The sequence below is a fragment of the Callospermophilus lateralis genome, unplaced genomic scaffold (genome assembly GCF_048772815.1).
Source record: "Callospermophilus lateralis isolate mCalLat2 unplaced genomic scaffold, mCalLat2.hap1 Scaffold_83, whole genome shotgun sequence".
Lineage (NCBI taxonomy): Eukaryota > Metazoa > Chordata > Mammalia > Rodentia > Sciuridae > Callospermophilus > Callospermophilus lateralis.
In genome coordinates this window covers 2454791-2467130 of record NW_027516368.1, presented here as the reverse complement: position 1 = coordinate 2467130, position 12340 = coordinate 2454791, and the positions used below count along the sequence as shown (strand labels likewise).

The following is a 12340-nucleotide window of genomic DNA, read 5'->3' as shown; positions in this document are numbered from 1 at the left end:
GCTCCTGCAGACCTGGGCAGGCCCTCCACACCCGGAGAGCACCCAGCACTGACCGGCCTCCACTAACGGAGGAGGGCTCAGGCGCATTCAGCGCCCACAGGCAAACCCAGAGTGACACCAAGGAGCAATGTCAGCGACCACCCTGGGCATGTTTCTGACAGGACACCTCCTCCAAAAGAGCCATGGGCAGGTCCCTCAGGAGGACTTCTAGAGCCCTTGTTATCACAGGAGGTGACAGCTCCATGCATGGGACTGCCCCCAAGACAAAGGGACAAGACGTGAAGGTGGGAGATGAGGACACTGATGCTCCTGCTCCCCTGTTGGCCCTGGTAATGAGTGTGTTTGTGTGTTAGTTTTTAACATTAAAAAAAATAGAAATGCTTATAGAATAAGGGTGTAGAGAAATAATTTTTTTTTGTTTTTTTGTTTTGGTACTGGGGATTGAACCAGGGGCACTCAGCCACTGAGCCCCATCCCCAGCCCTATTTTGTATTTTATTTAGAGACAGGGTCTCACTGAGTTGCTTAGTGCCTTGCTATTGCTGAGGATGGCTTTGAACTGGTGGTCCTCGTGCCTCAGCCTCTCAAGTTGCTGGGATTACCATACCCAGCAGGAAAGACATGTTTTGTACAGCTGTACAATGTGTTTGTTTTAACTTGTTATGGAAGAGTCAAAAATTAAAAAGGTGTATGAAGTAAAAGTCACAATAAGCTAATTTATCATTGAAGAAAGAACATTTTTTTACAATGAATGTAGTAAAGCCCAAGTGAGCAGGTGCTGGTCTACGGCAGAGCACCAACATCCTGGCCTTATTCCTCACTGCTCATGTGCTGACTGCCACAGCAGCTTCCAGTCCCATACAGCTGTGCCACTTTACCCTTTATACTGCAGTTATACTGTGTCATTTTTGTACATTTAGATCCACGAATGCTTGGCATGGTGTGCCCATCGCCTGCAGCACGCAGTACGGGAGCAGGCCACCTGGGTTTGCCGTGCAGGGGCGACAGACTCTGCCACATCATCTGGGTGTGTGATGGACTGTGCATTCAGGTTGGTATCAGCGAGCACACTCTAGGGTGCTCCCACAGTGCAAAATTTCCCAATGACACATTTCCAGAAGGTATGCCCATTCTTATGGGCCACATAATCGCATTTACCTTTAGGATGAGAAAGAAATTTGGCCTGGGTGACATGTGAAAGGACAGCATATTATAATTCATGAAATAACACAGCAGATGTTTATGTTAAAAACCAGATATAGATTAGTATTTAAAAACAGAACCTCTGAAGTCAGAGAGACCAGGCTACAGAGGCCCGCTTCATTATCCTGTGATCCTAACGTCTTTTTGTTTTAGAATTTTGCATCTGGAAAGAAGGCCAACCTTTATGTTGGATATTTAGCACAGTTTCTGGGAGATGGTAAACAACAGTAGTTTTCTCGTAGGGTTATGATGCAATATGGTTTTATGGAAATATAAGTGACAGAAAGCACGTTGTTGATTAGAGGAATTCCTAGCATCCTGGTAATAATGATCATTATGTGGAAGACTCAAGTGAAGCTAGGACACCACTGTCAACTCCCACAGGGCGAGACTCTGCTTATGGAGGGGGATGCTGGCCTGCCTCCCTCTGTCCACACGTATGAACACAGAGGAATGTCACTGTCAATCCCTTACACAATCCCCGCTACCAAGAAAGTGTCAGAATTGTCCGCCTCGTCACTCCTTCCTAATCACGTCAGTGCAGACGTCTATTTGATTGATGTCTGAGTCTGACTTCTCAAATGCCCATAATACGCACATCCGAAAAGGAATGTGTGTATATTTTCTTTTTGGAAGGATGAAAAAGAAGCAGAGGAACAGTTTCCACTACTATCAGGATGTTCAAGGGACTGCTGATCAATAACATTAAGAGCAGGTTGGTACCCACAAGTAATGACCCTTTAAAATAAGATTTTGATCCTTACAGTTGAATGATCTCTATATGAAAGCCAAAATTTCTTTGTGCCTGTTTTCTGTCATGCCTGCATCTGTTAGGAAAGCGTTCTATTATGTGCCATTTATTTTTCTTCCACAGCTCTTGAAGTTCTGTGTCAAAAGAACAGGAGAATCAAATACCATCTTAGGACCCCTTACTATAGTCAAGGGAAACATCAAAAGCATGAAGCCCACATTTGCACTTCTTTGGGGACAGAAGAAATAGGATTCTTTTCAGTACATGACTTTCCTGAAGGTGGCGGCAGAGATATGTATGTTCAGTCTCTCTGTGTTAAAAATAACATATCAAAAGACTAGGGGTCCTGGTGGGGTGACCAGCCGTTGATGTATGCAAAACTCGTATTGACAAGACAATGTCACAGAGCGGAAATGGTGTCAGATAGTAATGCGCTAATACATGATTTTGAAAAGAAGAAAGTGAAATTATTTCCTTTCAAGCACACAATGTCTTAAAATCTCAGAATCCATGATGGAAGGCCATCTTAAACTGTGTCAAGCTCCAATTCAAACAGACCAAGGTGATCTTTTATGTGCGACCTCCAAATGGCTAAATAAATGATTCTAAGGCAGCTGGTTATAGCTGAGTGCCCAAATTCCTCTGTGTTTCCCAAATCCTATACTAATGCACCAAGGATGTTTATACAATGCTACCTAGTTTCCCATTAAATATGGTGACATCTAGGTAGTGTCCCCAAAGTTACATTTGTTTTAGGTCTGCTGCCTTGAAATGTCCCTTACTTTCCTTGGTTTAATTTCTACTCAAGAGGGCTCTTAAAGGAATTCTGAAAATACCCTTTGCTGACACATCCTCTATCTCATCAAGGACAAGGACGCATCCACCTGCTGTTTCAGTCTTAACTCGAGTGCTTACTGCACGATGGAGTGGAAATGTTCCCAGTATCTGCCTCAGAACCGGGTCACAATGAAGACACCAGTTCCATTCAGCTGCTTCTAGCAGCTGAGGCTACGCTTCACAGATGCTGTGGACAGAGGTGTGGGGGACGGCATTTTCCTGGGGATGGGAACTGAGCTATTCAATCTATAGTTATGGACCAGGACATTGAAAATTACTTCCTACTGTAATATAGTTTTTTTTCAAACTGACAGATGTTTATTGGCCATTTGTTTTTCATTTTCTTTAATAGTTTTATTGAAATATAATTTGCATGGTCACATGTTTTAAAAAACAGATTATGTCATTTTTGAATGGATGACACATGTACATAAACACACTTTCAAAAGGTGCATGTGGAAAATAAGTCTCCTTCCTTGGTCAGTAGCAAGGCTTCACAGAGATGACCATGGTCACCTGTTCATGTGTGCATTGTTTCATAAATATCTGATGCTTTCGAGCATGCACATACATGCATAAGTATGTTGTTTTTAAACAAAAGTGGTATGTAAAATATTGTATGTTGCATTGTGCTAACGTCTTTGGATTTTCGCTGAGTGCATCTCACAGACCGCTGGTTGGGTCCCTGGGAGTGGCCATGGTGCTGGACTTCCTCACAGCAGCATGTTGCAGGTGATAGATATGTGAAAGGAAAACCATGGGATCATTTCCAGAAGCAAAGTGGCTGAGTCAAAGGGTACATGCACATCACATTCGGGTTGTGTTTGGGAACTCCACGGCAGGTATGTGAAGTTTGTGAGGTTCCTCTTCCTCTCCCCATCCTAGCTCATGCGTTACTGATCACTGCATTTGTCAAGACACATTAAAAGAATGTCAAATCAAACATAAGACTTTTCTTTGTGTGTGCTTGGGTTTGAATGCAGGGCCTCACACTTGCCAGGCAAGTGCTTACCACTGATCCACATCCCCAGCCTGCTAAGTGCTTTTAATATGTGTTATAAAACCATAGAGACATACTCCCAGCCAAGGAAGTAACTCTGGACCACTTCTAAGTCTAATCCATGTGGCTGAACCAGGGTCAAGGTGGCTTGTGTCAGCGCCATTCGGTCCCTTCCCAGTTCCTGCTGTGTGGGGTAAGTTGTCTGCATGATCATCCTGGCCTGAGTTTGGCCTGTTTGCTGGGAAAGGACTTTGTGTAGATTTCATCACAGGAAGCCAACACACTGGAGGTCCCAGTGGAAAACAGAGGACGGGGATCCTCAGGCTCCCCCTTGTGCTGTGTCCGGGGCCTTACAGGACAGAACCATCCCTCAGCAAGGGCTACTAGGTGTCTTAACAGCAGCCCTCCAGGGGACACAGGAAGCTGGGCCAGGTACAATTTATGGCAGTGACTCTGTCCCTAACTCCCCCCTTCCTTTCTTACTTCTTTTTTAACCACTTTAAAGAATGACTCCTATGGTGATGATGCCCTTATTCTGAGTTCCCTGCTATCCCTCTGGATTCATGGTTTCCCTTGTTTCCAAAGGCTGAAGTAGGATTTGGAAGCAGCTGAGACTCTTGGAGGATTTGACGATAATATTCGCACTGTCAATGTTCATCTAAACAAACTTGTTGGTGGGCAGATTTCAGTCTCTGAGAATTCTTTTAACATCTTGGAAGGCCTGACCAATTTTTCTTTTAAATCCGCATTTCCCAGACCTTATGGAGCAATTGGCTCCTTCTAGAAATGGAGCTCTGGTCACAGGGTATCAAATTCAACACTACGTTCAAATATTGCCATTCATTAGTGGACCCATTCAAATATTGCCATTAATTAGTGAACATGTTTGAATATGGCCATTCATTAGTAAAATGCATAGCATATGTCTTCTATAATTTTTAACTGGTCTCTAATCCGTGTGACCTTATCATTTACAATCTGCAGCAAGGCATTAGACTCTGTAGAAATGATTAGACTATGCCCTGGAAAATGTGAAATCCAAGCCATATGGCAATTTGAGCCCAATTTGTCCCACGTGCCTGTGGGCATCCTTATGCTCATTAGCACAGCTTGGGAGACCAAATGCTTTTCCTGAACACCTAGGCCGGCCCTTGGCACCCTGGGGCAGGTCCAGCTCAACCATGTTGAGGAGCCTTGCTAGCATGTTTTGGAGGCTTTTATTTTTGGAGTTTCTTTTTCTTTCCAAAGTCATCAATGATAAAAAAAAAAAATCAAAAATATATCTTCCAGAGCCTCTGCCATTGCTGCCCTGCAGCCTCCTACTAGACGCCTGAATGCCCCACCTGCCGCAGCCTCGGCCTTCCGCCCACTGCCCACCTAGTCCTGCTGGATGCTGAAGACCGCCGAGTGTGCACGTGAACTCGATTTAAGGCTCCGAGGAGCTTACTCCCCACCCTGCACCAAAGGGGAACGCCATGGCCTCGGGCCGCTGCCCTTGCTTTTTCTTAGTTGTCCTGAATACTGTTCGCCTGGACAAGGACCAGGAGATGGAACTAGAAGCATTCCGTTCTATTTATGAAGGAGATGAAAGTTTCCGGGAATTAAGTATCCAGTTTTATTTCAATATAGGCTGTAATAATGGTCCTGTGGTTATAAAAGAGAATGTTCTTAGGATACTTTACCCATGTATATTTGAAGACATTGCTTTCAAACTATTCAACAAAAAACAAAGGAAAAATATCACACGTTGGGAGAGTGGAAGTTGATTCTATGATAAAAAGGGAGAAATAAAGTAAATGGAACAAAAAGTACTTAGTGCATATATTTCGATAGGTGAAAATGGTGATCCCAAAGCCTTCTTAATAGAGATTTCCTGGACAGAAACCTATCCCCAAACACCTTCAATTATATCTATGAACACTTTTTTAACAACACAATATCATCAGCTGTAAAGCAGAGTTACAGGAAGTTAAAGGAAGCTGTGGAAGTGAATCTTGGAACTGCTAAGACCTATACATTTTTTGAATATGCCAAAGACAATAGAGAACAGTTCATGGAGAATCATCATCCCATTGACTCTACAACATCTATAAGCAATGTCATCTCTGTTGAAACTCCAAATACAGCTCCATCAAATAAGAAAAAAGACAAAAAGAACAACTTTCTAAAGCCCAGAAACGTAAACTGGCAGACAAAACAGACCATAAAGGGGAACTTCCTCGAGGCTGGAATTGGGTTGATGTCGTGAAGCATTTAAGCAAAACTGGCTCTAAAGATGATGAATAACACTTGGAATTTGAGTCAAGGAAAGAGCATTCTTTAAAAAGTAAACTGGGTTCAACATCTTTCATTAACTATTTTCTGGTATTGAGGTGACTTTTTATAAAATGCAGGTTTTTTTGTATGTTTCTTACATTAAAAAAATGTTGTCAGTGGAAAGTTCATGAAAAGATCTGGTTGTATTATATTATTTTCACAAACTTGCCTTAATAAAAGGTAAAATGTTAAAAAATATATATCTTATGAAATAGTCCCATGCAGGCCACAGAGGCTCATAGGGAAGAGACCGGGTGAGTTAAGTCAGGGGCAACAGCACCTGGAAATGGCATTTGCTTTTATGCTCATCACCTCTATCCCTTCAGACAGAGAGGCCTAATCGGTGGCCTCTCTGCTAACAACCTGAACCCTAGCCTGTGCTCCTGGCCCCCTCTGAGCTGCACGCCGCCTACTGTGCCTTTCCATTTGGATGGGCCGCAGTCACTTCAAACTCAAGTCAGCTCTAATGCTGTGTGATCACTGAGGAGGTACCAGGGGCTCACAGAGTAACTGCCACACAGACACGCAGATGGGTAGGTGGTGCAGTGGTGGATTCCTTGGGTGACAAGGGAGGGGTGGGCCTGAGAGCTGGAGGACAAGAACAAAGCCATCTGGCCAGGGGACTTCCTTAGTGAACTCAGAGCCCAGGGTCAGGGTCAAGGGTACAGTGATGAGCCAGACTCCAAGGCTGTGGTCTTGGGTGTGAGGGCGGAGAGGCTCCACTCTGACAGGGCTCAGAGTTGTTGGAAAAAAGAAGAAGATGAGGAAGAAAGAGAATGAAGATGATAGGAAGAGAGGGTTAGGAGCAGATGTAAAGCCCCAGAGAAAGTCAAAACCTGGGAAATCCAAATGCCCTTGAAGCATTATGGCTACTAAAGAAGGGCGGGGGGATTGTTCTTGAGGCAGACTCCTGGGCAGAACTGCTGGTGAGAGGTTGTGCGGGGAGGCCCTGCTCCATCCCTGCTCTTCCCAGCAGGAGACCCTCTGGATCAGGGGAGGCCTGGATCACCACAACAGGGGCCTCTGAAGCATGAACTCAGAGGAAACCACAATGCTGGCCCCAGCAGTGATCCAGGAGTCCCCAGACCAGCAGCCTCAGCACCACCTGGAACCTGGGAGACAAGTGGAATGGCACCCGATGCCCAGGAGCACCGGGTCAGGACCTGCATGTCAACACGATCACTGTGACCGAGGCGGGGAAACTTCTCTAGCTCATTCCTGCTGCCCAAAGTCCCTGAGTGCATACCCTTGGCCAGGTGCCCAGGGGTCTGCACAGAACTATGACGTAGTCATAGGTGACCACTCCCAGGCCCCAGGAGCCACCATCCCACCCTGCTTCCACAGGCATGTCCTGCGTGCTGGGCGAGGGCTGCTGCCTGGGTGCTCTCCCACCACAGAGTTCGCTTGGCCACAGCCTCCTTGTGTAATGGACCTGAGGTCCTGTGGGAGCACAGGGCATGAGTGGGAGGACAAGGGGGGACAAGGACAAGGACAACTATGACTGCCTGAGTTTGCTAGAGGTGTTGGGCCTCAAAGAGGATTCATCTCAGGGCCAGGGAGGTACCAGTCCTGGGGGGTTTCAGGGAGGGGTGACAGTTCTTCCTCTGGACCCTGGAGTTGGGGTCCACAGGGGAGCAGGAGATGTGGCTCCCAGGCAGCTGGGGTGAGGGTCTAGGGCTAGACAGGGTCAGGGCTGGCAACCAGCTCTGGAACTCTGGTGTGACGTGGGCTGTAGGATCAGGGTTGTGGTGTGGATGCTCAGCCGGGCTGAGCCAGCTGCCTGGGGCAAGAGGAGCCCAACACCACACTGTGTGGCCCAAGAAGCCTCGAGCATCCCTGTGTAGCTAATGGTGTCCAGCCATGGAGCCAGAGAAGACAGTCGCCAAGGAAAGCACTTTTGGTCCTGGGAGGGCATTCCTAACAGAACCGGGCCACAATGGTAATTCTGTACCATTTCATTCTTTTGATCTTAACACTTTTGGTGAAAGGACACGGTATAGAATGGCTCTGTCCAACTGACACAATGATTAAAAATGTTTTTGTAGCTACAAAGAGGAAAAAGAAAGCGGTGGAGTGACTTAAATTAAGTCACTTAAATTAAAAGTCTTATAATTTTAACATGTCACCAATATGAGCTGGTTACCAAGTTACTTTGCCTTTTTCACCCCCAAGCTTTGGAAATCCTGTGCACTTGTGAAATGGCTCCATTTGGACAAGCCCCATTCCATGTGCTCAGGAGCCCAGTGGACAGCGCAGAGCCGCTACTCCAAGGGCTGCTCAGATCATGAAGGTGCTCAGTGAAGGTATCACAGGACAAAAGAAGAGAACACCTTCAACATTTCAGAGGTAAGTAGGGACATCGGGAAGGTTAGAGAACCATGAGTGTTTTAATGATTCTAATTATTTAAATTCAAAGTTTTGTTTCCCTCCAATGATGGCTGCTCTACTTCAGCCTTTGGGAGAGTTGAGTTCCATTTTGTACCGATGGAGGAAGAAACTGCAGGGTACAGAAAATGAGTCAGATTAAAGAAAACAAGGTGTAACTGTCTACAGTGAGAACATAAGATTCTTCCTGCCACACACTCTGAGCCATGTGTTCAAGAAGCGCAGACAGGAAGAGCTGTTCGGGGTTATCTCTAACCTTCACTGCATCTCCGGGTGTCTGCTTTTCCTGCTTGTTCACTCTGTCAAATCCTGTACCAAGGATAGATAGCGACCAGACCATTCGTCACAGGCAGACTGTGCTCAGAGCACACTGCAGAGGAGGGTGATGGTCTCCAGCAGCACCCTTCCTTATGGGGTTGCTAGCAAACGTGCCATTAGAATCTGTGTTCACCTTCGACCCAGGTTATGGCAGGCTCTCCATTTAGCCAACCCAGAGGTTTGGGTTAAAGAGTTGCTTCCAGGCGTAAAGGCCCGGGAGCAGAAAGCCTCACACAGAGCAACTGGACTTCCATTTGTGATAGCTAAGGCAGCAATTCTTTAGCACTTGAGAATTAATTTGGAAAGTTGTCGTTAGGATTGGGATTTCACCCTTGAAGCAAAGCGTACTCTAAGAAGCTGACCCAGACCTCCAGAATGCAACTCCTTCCCATGCCTGTCTCCAGGGGAAGTTAGCAGGCCCTGGGCATCTGCATTACCGAGGTCTCTGCTGGAACTCAGGGGTTCCTGCCCCAGGTCCTCTGCCCTACATTGTATTCATGAGCATTCCAGCTACAGAGGGAGGGCAGCCACCAGAACCCCTGGGTCTGAGATGTCTACTCAGCCAGGCCTCCCTCAGGAGCTAAGGCAGCTAATGCTTCTGTTTGTGTTCTCCAGGCTCAGAGCAGGTCACAGCTGGGGCTGCTTAAAAATGGCGGGATCCATTCCCACATTATCCTCCCTGGATATGCATCTCTGAGCTACCTGCAGACAATGGTGGAAGCCAGAAACACAGAGCAGTTGCCACCCAGGCCTTGGCTCATTCTGGACTCTGGGGCTCCTCTGGACAGCTGTTAGCACAAGATAACGCTGGCTGGGGTCCTGAGCAGGAGAGGAGGAGGCCCTTCAGTGACCTGAAAGCCTTGTCTGCCAGCAGCACTCACACCTGCGGCATTGCTAAATTATAAAATAAAACTCAGACTTACACGACTCTCCCCTGCCTGTTGTCTTCCCTTCCCCTATCTTACTGCTTTGCTAAGGAGGTAGAAAGCAAACTAATTAAGGCGGCTAAAGAGCGGGACCTCCACTGCATTTCCCAGCTGCTGAGATAATGGCGGACCTCAGGTGAGCGAATGAGGTGCCATCCTCCACGCGGCCTCCTCACTAATAGCTTTCTTGATCCTATAACATTACAGGGACGCTCACTTAGCTGAATGACAGTGACCAGGAAAGGGCCAGCAGCTGGCTGTGCAGTGCCCCCTTGGTTTGCAGCCACAGGGCCACTAGCATCTGGGTTGATGCTCTCTAGGGTGAAATAGGTCCCTTTTCTTCCAGTAATGTCATCAAACAGGGTGGGGGGGGGGCGGGGTGGCTAACATTATTCTATATTTTAAAAAAATGTCCAACAACTTGGATCACAACAAGCACAAATGGGCTTTCAGTGAATATTTAGGAATAATTACAGTGATCTAACTATTCGTTGAAATTCCATCCTTGTCTGTCTGTCTGTCTCTATGACTGAATCAAGTCTTCAGAAGGCCAACGGCTCATCAAGGGGCCCATGGAGAAATGGCAAACTGTTCACCTCCTGGAGGGGCTGCAGTGCACAGTAGGGGCCAAGCGCAGGGACGGAGGCCCAGGCCGTGCCCAGCTTGGTCTCTGGGGAGCCGCCTGCATCCTCTGCTCCTGAGCTGTGCTGCCCTGCCCCTCCCCGTGCTTTGCTCAGCTAACTAGAGCCACTCAGTTGTGATTCTCAATTCAGAAATCACCCCGGGAACCCCCTGAGCCCAGGCTAGGCTTGATCTTCTCTGGCATGTGCCCACTGCCCTGGACACACCCGACCTAGTTCCCACCCCCCCACACTGTGTTCTCTTATGTGCCCCCCCACAACCTCGGGCTCCTTAGAGCCATCCATGTGCTCCCAGTGCTGCCACCCACCGCACACTAGGCCCTGAGGGTACCTGGTAGGGTTGGCTCAAGGAGGGAGAGAGGGGGGACAGACACTCCTCTGTCTGGGCTGGAGCCACCACGGAGCAGGAGAGGGTCTGTGCTCCCAGCAGTGTGGCCACATTCCACAGCTGGGTGACACTTGGGCTCTGGAAGGGCAAATAAGATTAATTAGGATGAGCACAGGACAGTCCTGCAAGCAGGGCCTGTGTGATCAATGCCCTCAAGCCTGGTTGGAGCCTGGACAGAGTAACTCATCTCAGTGGCCCCAATGGCTTCAGTAAATTGTAGCTAACAAAGATTCAAAATTGAGATGCTAAAAATGTGCCAGGACTTCCCTCTGTTGACATTATCGGTGATAAAACATTTCTGTGACTCTGTGCAGAAAGTCTTTTCTGGAACGTGTATCATGGTGTATGTCACTCACAGCACAATAACAAGAGTCAAAATGAAATATTCAGAAGGCTCTGTCTCTAAGCACTGAAGTCCTTGTTGGAAAATGTCATGAAATGGTGCAGGTGGCCACACCTTCCCCTGTATCCCTGTGCAGAACCCATCCCCCCATCAAGCCTGTAGCAACATCCTTCTGAAGAGCTGGAGAAGGCAGGTCACAAATACTGGGATGGAATTCCAACAGAAATTCCTCACTGGGACGGTGGGACCTAAGTTCACCATCCTGCATCTCACTGAAGGCAGAGGAGTGGCTAAATGAGCACATCGCCCCTTGTCACCTGCTCCAGTGCTGCCCCTCTAACCTGAACACTGATTTACGTGCCCAAACATCTCCCAGGCCAAGGACAGACCGCAGTGGGCAACAGCCCTTGTTGCACAGAGACAGGATTTACAACTGGACCGGGGAGAGAAGCCATTCATTGTCATTTGCTTATGGACTTCTTTTTCAAGATCGTTATTCATTCATGGCAGCTGCAGTGGTGACCTAGTTCCTTGACCCAGCAGCGGCTGCTGTGTCCATGACGCTCCTGGCTGGCATTCTGGGCTGCAGCGGGAACCAGGGCTCGTGGGCGCTCAGTGCCAGGCGGCTCGGGTTCCATCTCACACCCTCTGACAGCTGAGGAGGTTGTGCCAGAGACAAGGAAGAGGGTCATGTGCACATCTGCACCAGTCCTTCAACGGTGGCAGTTCAAACAGTGCCTTAAAAGATGGGACTTTTGCTCCCATGAATTTTGAAAAATATCATTTTCTTTGATGAAGAGGAAAATCAATTTGGTTTCATGTATCTAAAATCAACACATATCTGATGTGCGTTTGGCACTGGGAACAGACCCAGTAGAGGGATGGTAGCAAGTGATCTGTGGACTGGCAACCTTCTGTCCACACCCCCTCCCCTCTCTACCCCTCGCTTTATATATACTTGAAATTTGACCTTACATGAGTCTTGGTTTATGATTAAGTCTTTCCACTAATTTTCTAATTATTTTAAAGCAGTAAGGTGTTATCGGATGCTTCTGAAAGGAACCTGGAGCCTCCATTGGCACATGTCAGGTATTTTACTCAAATCCACCCAAATGTAAGGTGGGCCGCTTCCAAGTTCTTCTGGAGAGTGATGTCAGCTTGACACATACGTGCCTTTTAAGTGTTAAGTCACATGACTTGCCAGGAACTTCTCACGCTGTCCTCCCGAGCCAT

General features: G+C 47.3%; 1 pseudogene; it reads left to right on the top strand.

Moving 5' to 3' along the window:
* Positions 1 to 5265: 5265 nt before the first annotated feature.
* LOC143389383 (RWD domain-containing protein 4-like) lies at positions 5266 to 6239 on the top strand (annotated as a pseudogene).
* Positions 6240 to 12340: the final 6101 nt, after the last annotated feature.